Source organism: Strigops habroptila, chromosome 14 (genome assembly GCF_004027225.2).
Source record: "Strigops habroptila isolate Jane chromosome 14, bStrHab1.2.pri, whole genome shotgun sequence".
NCBI classification, from domain to species: domain Eukaryota; kingdom Metazoa; phylum Chordata; class Aves; order Psittaciformes; family Psittacidae; genus Strigops; species Strigops habroptila.
Window position 1 is genome coordinate 11,112,191 of NC_044290.2, and position 18,389 is coordinate 11,130,579.

At 44.6% G+C, this 18,389-nt stretch overlaps 1 long non-coding RNA gene across 1 annotated transcript in view; it reads left to right on the top strand.

The window, feature by feature from the left end:
- Window positions 1–18,389, top strand: part of LOC115616762 — a 129,870-nt gene that overhangs the window by 94,864 nt on the left and 16,617 nt on the right. The gene's annotated exons all lie outside the window — the stretch shown is intronic.

Consider the following 18,389-nt stretch of genomic DNA (forward strand, 5'->3'; position numbering starts at 1 on the left):
GAGATGTGTAGGCTCAGTTGGGAGATACTCATCAAGCCAAATGTAAAGCAGGGGAGGTGGAGAAAGCTACTCCAGGACTGGCTTTGCCTGGCTCAGGGCAATGCAGTCTGCTCCATTGTCTTACAAATTAATTTCCCCTTCACTTCACAACTTTTTATCTTTTCTTTTCTTTTTAATCACACTTGCTATTATTTTTAAAGCAATTAAAACATAGAAACAAGACCCAAGGAAACACCCACTGCATTCCTGGGATGATCTGTCTGTGCTCCCTGCATTCCACCCCAGGCACAGAGGTGGGAGGCAGCTGTGTGCCAACACCACCACACTCAATTCCCACAAGGGAAAAAAACCATGGGGAAAGTGGGATGATACAACCCAATTGCTTCCAATGAATACAAGGTCTGGAAAGAAGTCCCCCAGGGCCTTTTTCCAAGTGCTGCTTCAAGGAGAGTGCACAAAATGCCTTCCATTAACCAGGACAAACCTATCTTTAAGAAAAAAACCCAATTAACATTGCACAGCCTCCGCACCCAGATTCCTGCCGGTTGGCATTTCTGTACCTTGGATGCTGCGTGTCTTTGCAGCTGGATTCCTGAGGCTTAACACCTTAATTCCTGAAATGAGCCCCAGTCTTAATTCCTGATTTTAGGAAAACAACATTCCTCCCATTGAATGAAAACATTTGTACACAGTTCATAAACCATCTTCCTGAGGGGTGGGAGGCGAGGGGGGCTGGAAGAGGAAAGCCTGGAAATGCATGGCAGCGCAGCATAGAAGTGCATTGTCCATGTGCCTCTGACGCTGCTGGCTGTGGGAGCCAGCTGCTGTTTGGGGAAGTGCTCTGTTCAAATACTCAAATCCCTCCCTGGACAGGGCCATGACCAAAACACTACACAAATACTAATAAACACATTGCGTCGAAGTCTCTGGATCGGGGCTTTCATTTCTCTCCATCAGTAACAGACCCAGATTCCAGTTCAGCAGCAAATCCCCCCTCAGCATCGCCATCGTGAGGAGAGGGCTGGAGCACCTTCTGCTCTGGAGCCAGGCTGGGAGCTGGGCTTGTTCAGCCTGGAGAAGAGAAGGCTCCGGTTCGTTGTATGCGGTGGCTTATGAAGTGGTCATGCGAGATGAAATGCAATTGAGAGAAAAAAGGAATAGAGAAAAATTACCCAAATAGAAGGTCCAGAGAGTGAATTTTGTATCAGTTCTCATCTCAAATGTCAGAGAAAACTTCTCTTGCACCTTAGAAAGCACAATGACATGATAGCTGAGATGGTTGATAAAATACATTGAGTGATGTCTCACCCTTGCCTCAAGGTATCTCTGCAGTGCACTAAGAGCTATCATCATCACTACCCTATTTCTTCGTTTGTTTGTTGTATTCCGACCCTAACCATTCTATGATTCTGTGGCTCACTAGAGAAGAGTAGAAGAGAAGATCATATTCAGGATTTTAATGTGAAAGTGCATCATGCATGAGAGAGAGCCACAACAGTCCTAGGAGTTAGCTCCAGCTCTTCCTGGCCTGGAGGAGTGCTGGTCAGATGGATGTAAAGCTGGAAGCTGGCTGCAGAGGGGCGAGACAAACCCGTGTCTTACTGATCCTTGCTCATAGAAACATACAGGCATGGATTCATCCCACCTGAACTAGGAACCAAATTGCCATCAACTCCAGGAGATTGACTGGGCACAGTCTATCATGACATACTCATTTTGAAAGGTGAAGAGGAGTGATGTTGGCACAAGTTAACTAGGAAGATGGTGGAAGCTCCAATAAATGGGGTCCTCACTGCAGGGTTTGGTCTGGTTTTAAAGGATTTGCACAAATAGAAATTCTTGGGTGAAATCCTTTGGCCTGTATTCTGCACAAGCTTTGCCTAGAGGGTTTGGATGGTTCCTCCTGCCTCTTCTATCTCTCTTCTAGGAAAACGTAGGTGAGAAGCAAGAGTGATAATGTCCCTACCTGCTTATAGCTCAGCGTTGCGCTCTGCTTCCCTGCTAGGGCTCAGCATGTTAATGCACCTTGTCTCTGACGCCTGGAAGCTCATAATCCACTCAACATCCTGCCAAGAACCTCATCCCAGTCATTCTGTCATAACAAACAGACCTCTTCCCCCATGGGCTGTGTAAGAGCAGCCAGAGTTGACAGAGAGGCTGACACAAAGCAAGCAGAGGAGACGAAGCGAGCTCCAGTGAGTACTAAGAGATATATATATATATATATGTATATATGTGGGCTAGAATATACATATATGTGTGTATATATATTGCCTGTCAAGTTGCAAGGTCCAGTCAATACAGTGAAATTACAGTCCTGGGGAGAAAGGGGGAAAAAAAGAAGGGAGAGAGGGAAAAATTTGATTCCGAATTGGAGGGATTAATGGTCAAAAGAATGTTCTTCTGGGAGTAATCTAAGTGTTATATTTACATTTGGCTTGGAATTATTTGCAGTGAGGAATTTCAAATGCAAATATTTGAGAAGCGTAACATGGAGCGAGACACTGTGGGCACTGCTGTTTTCCCTGAAAAAAAATGGTTTTCTTGACTATTTTTTATTGGAATCTTAATGAGACCATAATTACAGCAGGGAAAAAAGGCAAAAATGTAGCTCTTAAAGGTTTGCTGTTCCTCTACATACGGGCCTTGGATTTGAAAAAGAAAAAAAAAAAACCTATATTTTTTAAAACTATTTATTTTCCAAAGTGGTGCATGGGAGGGAGAAAAATGACTGAGCTCAGTAAGTCCTGTCCATTTATGTGCTTAGTCTGTATTTTCTTTCTCTAAAAAAACAGAGATGAAGAAATGCTGGAAGCAGGCATGTGCTGTTGGTGTTGGCTCTCTCCTTTATCTTGTTGTATTGTGTTCCCCTCACAGGGGCTGCTTTAGGACCAGCAGAGGTTTCTAAGTGGGCAGTGAAGCGAGCGCTCGGTGGCTCCAGGTTATCCTCTGGGTTTGTGGCTGCTCCTCTGTGGAGCTCGCAGTGGCTGGATGGTGACAAGAGGTCTCACACTTCTTCCTCTTCAGTTTGCTCTCACACTCCAGTACGTTGACATTAAAGCCTCATACACCAACCTGATGCAGACTTTGCCCTTTTGGGACTTCCATGAGTGCCCTTTCCTACCTGAGCAGGATGAGACCACACCTGAGCCTGGCAGCAGTGGGATCACCACAGGGACAAATATTTCCTATCACATCAATCCTTCTGAGGTCACATCCACTTTCTATGTTCTTCTATATTCCCTTTGCTTCATGGGATGGCCACAATTTAAAATCACTTCTCAACAGCAGGGCTTGATGTCTGTTGTCCTTCCATGGGATATTTCAAGATCTCCAATGATTTTCCCTATTTTCATTCACTTTTATTGATCCTTAATTCATTTTCTTTGCGTTCAATTCTGCTCCAGTTTTCCGCATCTTTCTTTCACTTCCTTCCACGTTCATTTCTCTCACTCCCCTCTCACAGATGCCACTTAAAGTGAGGAGCAAACAGATTAAAATAAAGTCCCTTTTTTTTTCCCAAGGAAGGAAGTGCCCATTTAATATCCCATATGCCCATCAAAGCTGATGGAGAGGCAAAGCATGACAGGCATATTCTGCGATTTAAACCTCCTGGGTATTGGCAGGAGAATAAATCTTGTGTCTGACATAAGAGGACATCAGGAACCAGGGAAATTAACCTGAAGCTTTTGGAAAGGGTCCACTTAGCTGTCAGTCAGAAGGAGATAAACTTTACATGAAATAGGACCTTCCGAAGTCATTAGTTATCCACTTCTGCCAGAACCGCTGACACACAGCTCTGGAGGAAAGCAACGAGAGGCAGCCAAAGAGAACAGAAAACAAACGTGAATGGCAATATGTCTCTTCAGAAAGTGCCTAGTACAAATGTGGGAACACTTCCTGGTCTGAGTAAAATGGGTCTTAAAAAGACTCATGTACAAATAGTATCAATCCACAGGAAAACCTTCGTGCCTGGAAGTCCTGAAAACAAGATTAGATCATCTCCAGGCAGATGGATGTAGCTCTAAGCAGGGGGAAAACAGTGAGTACCAGTTGTTCAATAATCTGTTTAAGCTACTCCAGGAAGATCTGTTGCTTAAGGGAAGAAGGCAAAAGAAGTAGGGGGGGACTGTGGGGAGAGGACATGGAGTGGTGATACTGTGATGTCAGACATACATCTGGTCTATACTAAATAAGCTACCGCAACCTCCCTACTCTGCTCATACAAAATGTTCTTTAAACCCCTGTCCTTAAACCTTGCTGCCCTGGAAGATGCTCAGCTGGGTCCTCGTGCTGGATACCAGACAGCAGTTTGCATGTGGAATCTGTCGGCCACAACGTTGTCACTCTTTCAGCAGGGAAAGACACCCTCCCATGGACCCTGCTCCTCACCCGGGCTTCAGGGATCCAGTCCCTACCCAGCACAGAGATGTGAAGCACAAGGCTGAGGGATGCTGGTGCATAAAGGAACAGCCAGGGGAGTGGAGCTGCGCGTTTAACGCTTGCAGATAGCAGGGGAGGGCTGAGGGAGTTACAGTGATTTACATCAGGTTCTGCCCCCTGATATTTTCCTTTGTTATAAATAACAAGCAGTAGTTAAAAGGTGACACAAAGGGCTCCTTAATCCTCACAGCACTCTTCCCATCCTGCCTAGATTCATTTGCTTCTGCGTTTCTCATGATAACCGCTCCAGGCAAAAGGCTTTATAATGCAGTCTATAAACTTCCACCCAGTGGAGCTCTGCCAGTGCCAACCAATGACCCAGCAGGCAGCGAGCGTGTGTGTCTGTGCTGACTCAGTGATCCAAGTCTGCTTTTAATTTCCTTTCTCTAGTTTTCCTTCATCCTGCAAGGAATAACTGTGAAGTAAATCAAATGGCCTATCTCCGCGGGCTGCCCCTTGGCTTGGCACAGGACAACCAGGGGGAAGAGGCTGCCAACGCTGTGGCTGCCTGACAAAGTGGGTTCTGTTAGCACAGCGTAACTTACTGCAATAACAATCTGCTCCCAAAGCCAGCGGGGCTTTGCCTCTGCTATCATTCCCACAATGGCAGGGATCGCAGCCTCGCATTCCTGCTCCTCTGTGAAGCCAAAATTGGGAATCACTGAGACTCGTGGAAATTTCTGGAGGGAATAAAAGAGCTTTGGGGTGTTAGAGGGGTAATTCTCCGTGTAGAGAAGGTTTATATTTTATCTTCAGCCTGGCCAGGGAAGGGCAAGGGGAAGGCAGCAGTGCCGTGGAGATTGTGTGTGAGCATGAGGTGAGGGTGATGTGCCGGGTAGTTCTTGTAGCTAACACCCCGGGTGGGATTTGGGCATCGTGTTGCTGAAGGTGCACGTGAAACAGGAGACACACACGTCTCTGCTAACAGGCTGCTGAAGAGCAGGGTCCCTGGGTAAAGTCCAAATGTTATGAGCCAAATCTGGTATTGCCAACGTCTCCTTCCCAAACTTTATTTAGCATTCCTGTGCACCATCATGCTCCATCTCAGGGGTCCTTCACCTGCACTAACAAACAGCTCCCTAGGTACCTCTTCTGGGAGACACAGTGAGCCAAACCCTGTGCTCCACACTCAAGCCAAAGGTCCAGCTATTGATAATGTGATTAACACAACATTTGACCCACTGTTGGGAAGGGATTGGGAATATTCCAGTGAAAGGTGCTGTAAAAATGCAAAACATCATAGAAGTGATCAGGCCCAGCAAATGCAATGGCCATGAATGAAAGACAGCTCACTGCTGATGGATGTCATTGGAGCAGCCTCAAATGTTCATGATTTCTTTTCCCTTTGGCTGGAATCTGTTTCCCCATCCAATTGCTACCCTAATTGTTGAAGAGACTTCAGGAAATGGCAAAGCCAGATCCTGAACCTGCCCTTGTGTCTAATGTCATCATGGGGAGTTTGATTATTATGGCTAATTCAACACATGTGTATGGTATATCTACAGAGAGTTGAACTTACGCTAATAGCAGAGGCTAAGTTCTCATCCTAAAAGCACTCCAGTATGCATGTAGGTAAATAGCTTATAGACAAGGTTCTATTAGAGATGATGCTCAGCATCATTTCTTGGTTTCCCAGCATGATGTATGGGTACACTCTGACTGTCTCTGTGAGTCCAACTCTTCACCCAAAAGCAAACACCACTAGCAGAAAACAGTGAGGTAGCAATATGAATGCTGAAAATTTAAATCAACTTTGATGATAGATGATGTTTTAGCATAAGGTAAAGTTTCCAGGAGAACTCTGGGTCCAGCGCCACTCCAAGCCTCTTGAAGAATTAAGATATAAAAGTATATATTCCTTTTCTGTATCTGTGTCTTTCCATGGGATTTCATTTGCTGCGTCTCTTCACACTGAAAACTGATGTCTGTCTTTTGTGGTGTTCTGCTGTGGAGAGGATGCACGGATGATCTCAAGTGGAAAGAAGATGATGACGAATTGTTTGAATGATCCCCAAGGTTATGAGGAAGACAATTGGAGGAGGGAGATGCTTAGTCTCTGCTCCAGTTGGGTCTGCCCTGTTTACATTGTGATCCTCAGAATAAGCTCTCATGGTGTAATATCTCCCCAAGCCACAATAGCATTCTAATAATGTAATTTATAGCCCTGTTTGTTTTCATGTATGGTTTAACAGACCAGCTGGCAATTAGGCCCTAATTATGCTGTTATGCAAAGTAGTTCCATTTATTTTTATAACATGGGCTGCAACATAAGCTGTATTTGTTTTTAATTGTGAAATTAACCATGGCAACATCCAGTACTGATCCATGTGTCACAGCTGGGAATGCTGCTCAGCTTGGCCGAGTAAGGTGCAAAAGAGCTGGATAGGTGACAGCACTCAGATTCCCCACTCACATCCAAAGAGGGGAGTCTAACACAAATGCTTGGTATTTACCATGGATCCAGCATCAGTCCCTTGGTGTTGCTCCTTGTCTTCCTTTTCCCTGTGTAATTCCTCACGAGAAGAAACCAAACCGTGTCATTCCATGATAGCACGAGGCTCTACCAGTGCCTTCTCCCTAGAGGAGATGGATGCACAAGACAGCTCAGAAGGTCTCTCTTCTTCCTTCATCCTCCATCAGCCACATCTCCTCTTGGGATTCCACTTTTCCAGTTACCTTCAGTCCTGATTTCTCCATTAGCTTTCATTTTGCTCTGGGTTTTGCCACATTCATATGATGCAAAGGGGTTTTTTCCCCTCGTTTCCAAAACCCAAGTCTGAGAATTCCCTCAGGTCTCCAGCTGTAGGTGGTTGTTGTCTTCCCAGCTCTGTGCTTGCCAAAAGCACACACACTCATGTAAGGGGAGAGCTTAGGCTTTGTGATCACAAATATGTCTGTCAGAGATAGGGTGTGACTTGCATATGGCTCCAAATGTTTAAATCTGTATTGGCCAGAAGACATTGGGTCTGCAAAACAAGAAACATCATAAATCACAAGACTAAGAGGGTTGCAAATAGCAGGAGAAAGTACAACTGCCTTGCTTTTACATAGCTGTCTTCACCCGTTGCACTTTTTCGCAGAATGGCTTGTCTTATCTTCCTAGACAGGGACCAAACGGACATGAGTTCAGCTTTTGGCATAGCCACAGGCCTCTTGAATGATCTCAGCCAGTTACTGAGCGGGCTGCTCTTGAAATCTGCTCCTGCAAAGGAGAGATACGGTCTCTCCTTCCCCTTTCCCATCCCACATCTGCTTGGATTGTCCTTTCACTGTGAGAAGGCGGTGTCTTGCAAGTGTCTGCACATCTGGTGTCCCTGAGCAGTGTTAGGGGGAATCTGGTGCTTGCAGTTACCTGGGATTTTAGGCAGTGGGGTATCTTCTCCTGCTCTGAAGTAAGCAATAATGAAATCAGGTCATCTAATGTACTAGCTCAAAATACAGCTACTGCTAAGGCCTCTGTTGTCTTTTCCCAAGGCCCGTATTCCAAACAACAATACCAGGATAAATCACTCCAGGATTGTTATTTTTATCTAGTGCATTGGGAAACTGATGTACAAAGGTTGACTTGTTCCCTCCAACTGAGCACATCGGTTGCAAAGTTCGGGATGGAAACTTGGTGTCCTGCCTCCTCCCCAGCTCTATCTGCTGAACCAAAAACGATAGAGGAAGAAAAAGGAGCTTCCAACCCCAGAGTGCAAGTGAAAATATGGAAAAATGAGTAAATATTTTCTCAGAATTGGCTTTTAGAACCCAAAAAGAAATCAAATCCTTTCAAGTTTAGCACCAGTGATGGTCGTACATCCTCGCGCTTTCTTTTTGTTTGTTTGCCCAGAACCAGCCTGTCAATCCCGAATGGAAATAACTGGAGACGTGTGTGAATTAACACACACGCACACAAGAATGCAGACAGCAAGAAGAAGTCATTCCACAGTCTAGCCTTGTTAAAGAATACAGTCAGTTTCCAGCGGCAAACCTTCCCCCCTCAGTCTCTAGCCAGAGGAATTTCTTTCACCTCCTCAGAAGCTGCTTATTAAAGCTGGGCTGGTGCTGGTTCCCAGGTAATAGAACAGCAGCAAAGCTTAACTAATCTCTATTTTTACTGCAGTAATTAAACCGTGCACTTGCTAATAAAAAGGTAACACTTTAAATTAAGGCCCCATTTCTAAATGCTGTATTAATATTTATGAAATGATTACTGCATACAGCCACATTCTTGAAGGACTTATTAGAACGCGTGTTATAAAACTCAATTGTAATAAACCCTTAATGGTTATGCTCTGGCGAGCTGCAATTTTTCAACCCTACAAGTGGCGTCTTCTTAAAATGGGAGGAAAATGCTCTTCCCTCCCCTAAAGCCCCCCCAAAGTGTTGTCTCTCTGTGACTGTTGGTCCTGGCCCAAGTATTTCTGCTCAACCAACGATAAGATGGGTGGGATTTCACTGCTGGGGTATCTCTGGTGCTCTCCAGCCGCTTTGGAAAGGTCTGGAATGTCCTGTGGAATCATAGGGATTGTATGACCTCCTAAATTACATCTGCCACCCCACACACACATTTGGGTTACCTCAGGGCACTCAAAGAGAGATAGACTCTGTGATTCGGCAACTGAATCCTGCCCTCAGCATCTTGGCTGAGTTGGGTGGCTAGGCTCCTTCCAGAGTCAGTAGAGATGGGATTGCTAGTGATAATTTATTCCTTGTCTCCAAGGCATTTTGACATCTGTTTGGAAACTCCTTCTGATCTGGAACTTCACTGAGTTCGTAGCTTCAAGGAGCACTTGCAGAGGGAACAGGGTGAGGTCACTCATGAAAAAACTCAGACTTCCAGCACCATGATCACTTCGTGAGCCGGTAGATCCAGAAGAGAGAGTTCAGTGTTCTGGGAGCAACAGGGAAAGCACTTAAATAGATTATTTTCTTCCTAAAGGAATACATCATAGTGCCAAGATACCCTTGATGCTCGTTTTTAGGCTGCTTTGTGGTAAACTAGAGATCCAACTCTTCAACTCTTTCCCCCTGAGCTATTATTTTCAACTGGTAGCTTTTGCTCTGGAAGAAGTACTCATCCTATTTCACCAACAGGCATTTTGCAAGGGACTGGACTTCAGGTGGTGATCTGCAGCAAAACCTTTTGTTGCTCTTTTATTTTCTACAATAGTAGTAGTTTGTGATGCAGTTTGTTTGCTCATGGCGTTGCTACCTCCTGCCTTTCCTTTCACTTCAGCCTCCTAGAAGGGCACACTTGAGGTCCCAAACTTACAAAGACTGGATGTCTATGAAATGTTTTGAATCTTGAATAGCTCAGTGTAAGCCAGTGGGACTTCTCATGCATAAAAACACCTCCATGCAGAAGTGTTTGGCAGTTTGAAGCATGATGAACCTCTTTCGAAACAGCTTCAGCACACCTCACAGACACCCTAAAAACTGGGATAAGCTCAGAGAGAAAAGCCATTTCTGTGAAGTAGCCTCTTGAAACAAAGGCAACCTCCACCCCAAACATACATCATCTTCAAAGGCCAAAATGCAAAGAGTTTGTGCTCAAACTGACTTAAGCTGAAACTTCACGTTGATGGTCTAGTTACATAGCAACATTTGTTATGTATAATAACAGAATCCAAAATGACACAATAAAAAAAGAATTATCTGTGATTAGAACTAAACTATTGAAATGTCTCCAGCTAAAGCCAAAGTTTGGAAGGGAGGGGGAAAGAGGAGTTTATTATTTCAGTAGCTGCAGTGAAAATCCCCTCTGGGTGCTCTGCAAACCACCCTCTGCTCTTTGAAACCATCCCCCTCATTGACATGGTAATGGTCTTTGTTGAATTCAAAGACGATTACATCAGAAATGTGTGGCCTCTTGTGGGTTTTCCAGGGCTTATAAAGCACACAAATTATATGAAAATATTGGGTTGAAAAATTAGTAAGCCATAGGAGTTTGTGTTGTTTTAGCCACGCTTTACTGCAGGGAAGGAAAACTGTGGCTCCTCCAGACCTTTGCCCAGTCTTTCAAAGCTACTTTCTTTATTATTTTTCTTTTCTGGTGGGCTCACTTCGGATATACAGCCTCTATTTTTAAAGGACTTTCATACTGGAGAAAGCTTTTCAACAGGCAGTGTATAAAGATCAGAGATCCTCTGAATTGCTCCAGTTCAGTTTTACTGTTTCTGCAGTATAATCAAGCAGAAAGTTCTGCCTCACAACATTTTGTCAAATGAACACTCCAAAGAGGTTGCTGTCTTTATGGATTCTTGATTGTGAAATGGGAAATCATGATTGGAAATTATATTTAAAATATCTTTAAGAAATACTAGGTTCCTAGACTTAGTAGCACCACATCAGTGGTGCATCATACCCAAGATGGGAAAAGCACAGGTTCATTGCAGCCCCTATAAATCAAAACTAAATCACAGCTCACCCCATATGAGCTCGGCTGTCAGGACATCACCTGTGTGCCTGCAACATCTAACTGCCCATATAGCTTGTGGTGCCAAAGACACTGGGTTCTGGCTTGTGAAATAAATAAATGAGGCTTGTGAAAAGGAAGGGCTGGGAGTAAAATGTATTTAATCTTCTCTAGGGAGCTCAGGTTCATGTATGTGCTGGTTCCAATGTAAAAAACAGTAGTTGTCCACTTGGATCAGGGAGGCTTGTTGATGTCTCCAGCAAGATAATATTTTGAATGGCTTATAGGTCATATTGTTAAGATCTAGAGGACCCCAAATAGATCAGTTGCTTTGTCTGTTCCAGTTTCCCACTGCCCGGCCAGGGAAGAGGGTTGGCTTTCATCTGGATCAGCTCACAGACCTGGCCGTGGTCCTGTGAGCAGCTGAGCTGACAGGAGCCAGTGGGACTGGAGGCAGAAATCAGGGCAGGATCTTCCCTCTCAGCAGCAAAAGTCTTAGATCAGCTCAAGCCCAACCATGAAATCATATCCTATGACTGAACAGATGTACTCATGGCAAGGACGTGTTCCCAAACGGCACAAGTAACATTTCCAAAGTACGCAAGGCAACTTAGGAGCTCAAGTGTCATCATCCTCCAGAGTAGCTGGCGTTGCCAAACACCAAAATCATTTGGACCTTTGCACTTGAGGGGGACAGATGAGCTGCAGCGAGCTCGTCTAGAGCTGCTGATGCAGGGGCTGTCCCCCAAACAACTGCAGCTAAAGGAGGATTTGCTTTCTCCTCCCTTCCCAGTGCAGCATGTTCAGGAGGACGCTGATTTCCTCTTGCAAGCCTTGCCACAAAGCAGTGACCTGCAGGCAAAACAGCAGAACCAGGGGTAGGAAGAAAGACTCCCAAACCCAAACAAACAGTTGCTTGGGTTTGACGGGGGCCAGGGACAGCCCCATCACAGCAGAGGCAGCACAGGAGGCCAGGCTCGCTGCTGAGCACTTTGCATGATGAAACCACGGCCTCCACCTCGATGCTGCTGAGCTGCCAGGCTGCTGTTCAGGAGAGCAGCAGTGCCAGGAATTAGCTATTCATATAGGGTTTATTTATAAACACTGCGTGTTCACCAGCGCCGGCTGCCGCAGACCTAATGGGACCTTTAGCTCTGCCTCTGTGTAAGGGGCAGATAAATTTAGAAGTGAGATAGTCTGTTTTGACTACCAATTAGGTGGGTCTGAAGACAGGAGGAGACAGAGGGGAGATGATTTTTCCCTCGGTGGCTGCTTGGCACTCTCAGGTTGGCCTACGCACGCATGATTAATTGCCCCATCATTCAAGTAGCTCTTTTTATTCTGGCCACTCACAATATTATTATTATGAGCTACTGTTTTTCCAAAGCCAATTATTGTAGGATTAAAACACAGCAACTGCCCTTGTGTGTGTGTAAATGCATAAATAAGGAACCAGTAATCAAATAAAAGAAATAAATTTCTTTTTTTCTTTCCTTCTTTTTTTTCCCCTCTCTCCTTTCACATTCGTATATAAAAGTCCTTGAAGGAAAAGGCTTGGGATTGAAAAAGCAATGGGAGAAGAGTTTGTAAGGGGAAAAATCAGTGGGACCCCGTAGAACAAACATGTGTAAAGGCTTTGTTTCAAAGTGAACCAATGCAAAAGCCTGTTGGGGATAATTTTTAGGCTTTGCCTATTTTTAAAGGGTTGAGGAGCAGGAGTAAAGTGAGAAAACAATTCTCCATAGGAAGCTGTAGCAGACTAAATGGAGCTTGTTGTTGTTGGCAGAGGCATTGATGCTGAGGGCAGCAGCATCGTTACTGAGGCTGGAGGCAGTGGAGGTTTAAATAAATAAGAAGCGATCCATGAACCAAGATAAAATGTGATCTAGCTGTGCAGGGTCCTCCTGCTCGCTAAAGCAAGGGGGTTTGGCAGGGTGTGAGTAGAGGGAGATGAATGAGGGTTATCAGACAGGAGACTCAGGAGAAAGCAGAGAATAGGACATTGTGAATTAGTCACAGACTTCATGAGGAATAAGGATTTTGTCTGTTCACCTCTCTTGCACGGAGGCACATAGACACGTTGTCCCCAAAGATGTAATTAGGGAAGGACAAAGTCAGGCCCTTGTCTCTGCTCAGCACCCGTGTCTGAAGCTGCCCTGGTTGAGGGAAGTCTTTTCATTTGGTTTCCGTGATTTAGGCTCAGGGAGAAAACCCAAAGCTTCCCACTCACTTCTTCTCTGGCCTTACTTAGTAGCAAGCTCACATAAAATTGATGGGGATTATTGCTGGCTAAGGCCAGCATTAACACAGGATTTGGCCCAACAACCCACATGCAGCTAAGTAATATTAGTAACAATAAAAAGCCCCATTAAATACTTGCAAAAGCAGTAGCCTGCTAGACCATGCACAAAGTCAGGTCTTGCCTGGCAATCTGACCGGGATTTGAAAGAACATATTCCCTGATAGTAACCCTCACCCAAGCAGAGGTTGGAGATGTCAAGGCCGGGTGATAAGAGCTCACACTGTGCATAATGCAGCAAGATCATGAGCAAACCTTGCGGAGAAACAGTTTTGCAGAGCTCTGCTTGCTGGAGCATCCTCCCACACTCATGGAGAAAATTCCCAGTGTAAGGAACAGCAAAGCAAGAAACAAGGGCAGGAACAACATGTGAGGAAAGACTTTATGGATCTTACTGACTTTTTTCATCGCTTACTGTTCTGCCTCACCTTTTCTTAGCAGCATTATCTCATCTTTTCTTTTGGGCTTAGCTAGCCCAGAATCAGGAAATCTTGATGTTGTTCTGATGCTAATATTCCAGCACAGACTGATGCTGGAGGTGACAGGAGATCCCAGTAAGGCTGAGCTGTCAGGCCTCACAGCCCAACGACGGTGCTCCTGTGCTGGCATGAAAATGCTGCAACAGCTCAATTGACATATGTCCAGGCAAACATGCAGAACATATCCCTGTGATCACAATTTTCCTTGTTCTTAAGTGGCTCTTCAGTAAGTGTGTGGCTTGTAGAGGTGGAGGGTAAGCAGGGAAAAAAATGGTTTTGATTCATCAACTCTAAATTTCATTTTGATGAGGGATTTGCACCCAAATTGGGATTTGGAAATTAAAAAAGATGCCTCTGCATTTGCAGATTGGGGAGTATTCCTGAAGTTCTTTTTTCCTGGAATAAAGTTTGGGAAAAAATAGAGGTAGTTAAAAAAATAATTCTTCTTATCATAGTTTCCTGCTCCAATCTTTGACACTGAAAATACCCAAAATGAACCAGTTAGAGGTGAGATGCATCCCACAAAACTACTTTGCATCCTGGATCAGCCAAGAACCGGGCACAGTTCTGCAGCTGAAGGCCAACAGGACCAGGTCCATTTTTGGATACCAAAGAAAGGGAACAATGTTCAGTGTCCTGAGGGCGCTGGAGCAGGAGAGGGACACAGAGCTTTTCTCCTTCCCAAGGTTTTCAGCCCAAATAGGCGCTGGGACTATTAAAATCAGAGCTCTTTGCACCATAATAACCCACCACCACGCACCTGATTCCTGTAGCCAGAATCAGCAGAAGCCTGGGGCTGTTTGAATACACAGGATCAAAGAATCAAGAGCCTGTTTGTAATTTCTCTATGTAAATAAGAGCAGCATTTGTGCACTCGGAGGCTGGATAAAGAAGCCTTGGTTTAGCAGTAAAGGAGAACTATTTTTACAGAAGCCAGTGAGAGAGGCCTGAGCCACCGATTTGGGATGATTATAATGAACAGAAAAAGTGAAGCCTGGAACTGTTTATTTTAATTTAGGGCTTTTGGGGGCATGGCTGGGGTGGGGGGGAGATGTTATTTATATGGGTTTAATCAAATGGATGGGATTTGTGGGCATTGCTAATTGAATGGAGAAAACAGAGAAGGGTGTCTGCTTTGCCCTGAAGTTCTCTATTTCTTTTCTCTTTGTGTTTGGGAGTCAAAGGAAAGGCAATTATATCACCTCACATAGGCTGGGGAGGGCTAACAGGCCTTGAGATATGTATAGAGATAAAAAGAAAAGAGGTGCTTCACTTTGGAGAGGAGTCTTCAGTCTCTCCTGGGTTGAGCTGCCCATCGGAATCAGCTCTGCCCTGTGGTAACTGAGGGCTGGCAATAGCCTCATGGTGGTAGGGCCTGATGAGGACTTCCAGAAGGATGCTCCGCATAGCTCACTGCCTGGAGTAGTCCTTGGAAAGTGGCTTTTCCCTTTGAAACTCCTTCTGAATGGCAGATGGTGAATTCTGTAATCTTGAACCCTATAACACAGGATACCTCATTTTTCCCGTTGCACTGACAGACAACTAAGGATTACATATAAGGTCCAAGACATAGGACATTATATAGATTAATATAGATTATATAGATATAGATTCCATGGACTAAGGAATGATATCTTTGTGTGTGTGTTTGCCTATATAGATATATGAGATGAAAAGCAATGGTATATTGGAAAATGTGGGATCTGAGCATGATGTGAATGCTATGGAATAAGGAGTTGGTATGGAATAACCCAAATCATACATCCAAGCAATACACTGAGCAAGATGTAAACTTTGCTTACATATGACCACTCTGTGTAGCCATGGGTACTTCTTCCCCTGTTTTTTTCACTGTTGACCACTCCACACACCAGAAAACAGAAACCAGGACAAAGTGAAAGGAAAAAACCACCAAACCCAAACCTGCACAGGTATGAGCTGAGGACTTTCAGGGGTGTTTCTTTCCTTGGTGGTTCGTTTTGTTCGTGGCAGAGAGAATTCCAAGCAAACCAAGTGATGAAGAACAGCCCCAAAGCTGCAACTCCTTGAGCCCGCTCAATGATGTCACTGCAAATGCCATTGGGGTGTAAATATCCCACCAGCCCCGCGAGGGCAAACGTGTCGGGCTCACGTAGGAGGCAGGACTGAACAGCACATTAGTTACGATCCAAAAACATGAGCTACAAATATTTTCTATATCATAATTATACAAAATGAGTGGAAATTTCTCCCCCCTTCACTAGGTCCCAAAAAACATAGCCCATTATGAGCACAGGACCATGCTGCCAAGTCTACAGGAACATAAATATCATTTAAGTCTTTTTGTACTGTGTAGTAGCTGGAAAGTGGAAAAATGATTGAGGGACAAGTGGTTTTTAAAATCCCCCTGAGGCTTGTAACTTACCTGTTTATTTCGAGAAGAGCTGCCACTGCCAAAAGGAAAGGAGTTACTTGAGTTGCTATCATGTTATGTTTCCAGAGATTATTTCAAAATAAACAGGGGTTGAATCTCTGCTTTGCTCTTTCATTCGGCATCGGTACACCCGGTGACTGCATGGCTCGGGCATGGGGTGTGCGGCACAGGCGCTCATCTGAGCTCAGCCACGGGCACAAGGAAGCTCTGGGTGACAGGCACATCACTACCAGCGCCTGCAGCAAGGAGGACTCTTCAGAGCCAGGAGCAACCCAAGGTGTTTCCCTTTGGTCTCAGGAGATGCTCAAAAACGATGATGAGAAGGCGGCTGTGTTCAAAAACCCAGTAGGTAACAACCACAGCATAAGTCATAGAAGACAGGACCAGGCAGATAACCCCACACATCAGCATGACTTCGGCTCCGAGGTATAAATTAACATGATCCTCTTTTTGCTACATAAACCACCTCCACTTCTCAGATCATTTATAATTGACTTTTAAAAATGAAAGGGAATATTTGTGAAGTCAGATAGTAGCTCACCTTGGGCAGATAGAAGTGACATTGGGAAGTGTATTGTAATTCTTTGATAGTCTTTGCTCAAGAAAGGGAAGAGAAATAGCTTAATCTTCATGTCTCATGTTAACCTTCACGGGAGCGTGAATTCACTGTTGCGTGGTGAGGAATTTACACCAGGTTAAAAGAGGACAGGGCTCACAGGCGTTTACTGGTGCAGGTGATGCTGATGGAGTTGTGCAACGACACACAGTGACATCTATCAGAAATAATGGTTAACAACACGGAAGGTCACAGAAGTGGGATTGGGGGAAGTATGTCTCAGACCTGATACCAAGGTGGCATCAGGCCAACTGTTAACACTCAACTTCAAAGAAAAGATATGGATTTACCACCAGTCTATACTACCCATGCCAGTTCTATAACTCCATATGCTGACTCTGCATCTTCTGTCTGTGTATTTGCATTGAGATGCCACTCATTGCTGTGTTATCGAGCTGTTTTTCTGTGGTGTTGCCCAACATAGGAAGGGCAGACACATAACAGGGTAATGACCGTAATGACCCTCCTGAGTGCAGTGCCGTAGTCTGTGTCAGCCATGGGAAGTCTGAACCCACCGATAAGATGTGACCCGGCTGTGATAAGGGTTTCGTGTGGGACTTGGTGCAGTGGGGTAGACATAAGGGAATGAGGAAAACAAGAATTGTCTGATTGCACAGAACATGGTGAATGATTGCAATGATGTTTAATCTCAAATCACAGGTGGCCAAGGAATTGCCAAATCAAATTCCACATCCCTGCTGTGAGGAGAAAGGGCTCAGCAATGCTATAAATAGCCTTAGGGAATGGCTCCTTGAAAACTCCCTCTGCCCAGATCTCCTTGTTCCTTGCAGATGTTTTGCCTTCCATGCTTCCAAGACTTTTTCTCACACTGTTGGCCTGCCCTTGACTCTCTGGTTCTGCCACCCCAGTCTGAGGATACATCTCAGAGTATGAAGGCAGAGGAGGAATTAGCCATTGTTTTTTTGCGTGGCAATGTTAAAAGCATGATGGAGATGCAGTTTTTTTAAAGCAAAGGAAAACCAACTGCACTGAAATACGTCTGTACACGCTAGAGCTGCTATAAAGGTATAAAAATCCTGAAACTTTGGGGTACTTCCCATTCATACAAAGCAACCATTCTGCCATAGCCTGGCGGGGCTGGCACTGTCTGAGCATCACTCTCCATGCAGACCTTATTCTCCCCAGGTAGCCGTGATGCATCACGTGCAGGAGGTCTAGTGGCTGCCCACAGAAAGCTGGTGATAATATAGGCAGAAAACAGATTTCCATCCTCTGCTCAGCTTCCATGTGACTTGAGTGACTAAATCTCTCTGGTTTTTAGTTCATCCTCTCTACAGTACAGCCAAAGCTGATCCCTTCACCACAGAGTGAACATGTGGAGAAATGCTTTAAAACTTGTGAGGTTTTGTTTCAACTTCATTTCATAAAAACAAATACATATTTTAGACCAGAGTTGTTTGTAGCCACGACTGGTATCCATCGCTGGATACATTTCTGCGCATACTTGAGCAAATAGAAAATGACATTTTTCAAGTACAGCCCAGGTGCCAGGCACACATTACGAAATCTAGGTAATATGGATGATGATGACTGACACTGTAATTGCAGGAGATGCCTGGTTGTGAAAGAGAGATTTGAGTTTTAACAAAAGAAAAATGATACCAGGAAAACAAAGCAGAAATGGCATTGAAATTTAGCCATCTTCTTCCTGAAATTGCAGAATAAGGTGTTGCACATAAGCTGTCACAATATTAAGAAAGCAAAGACCTAACTGGACA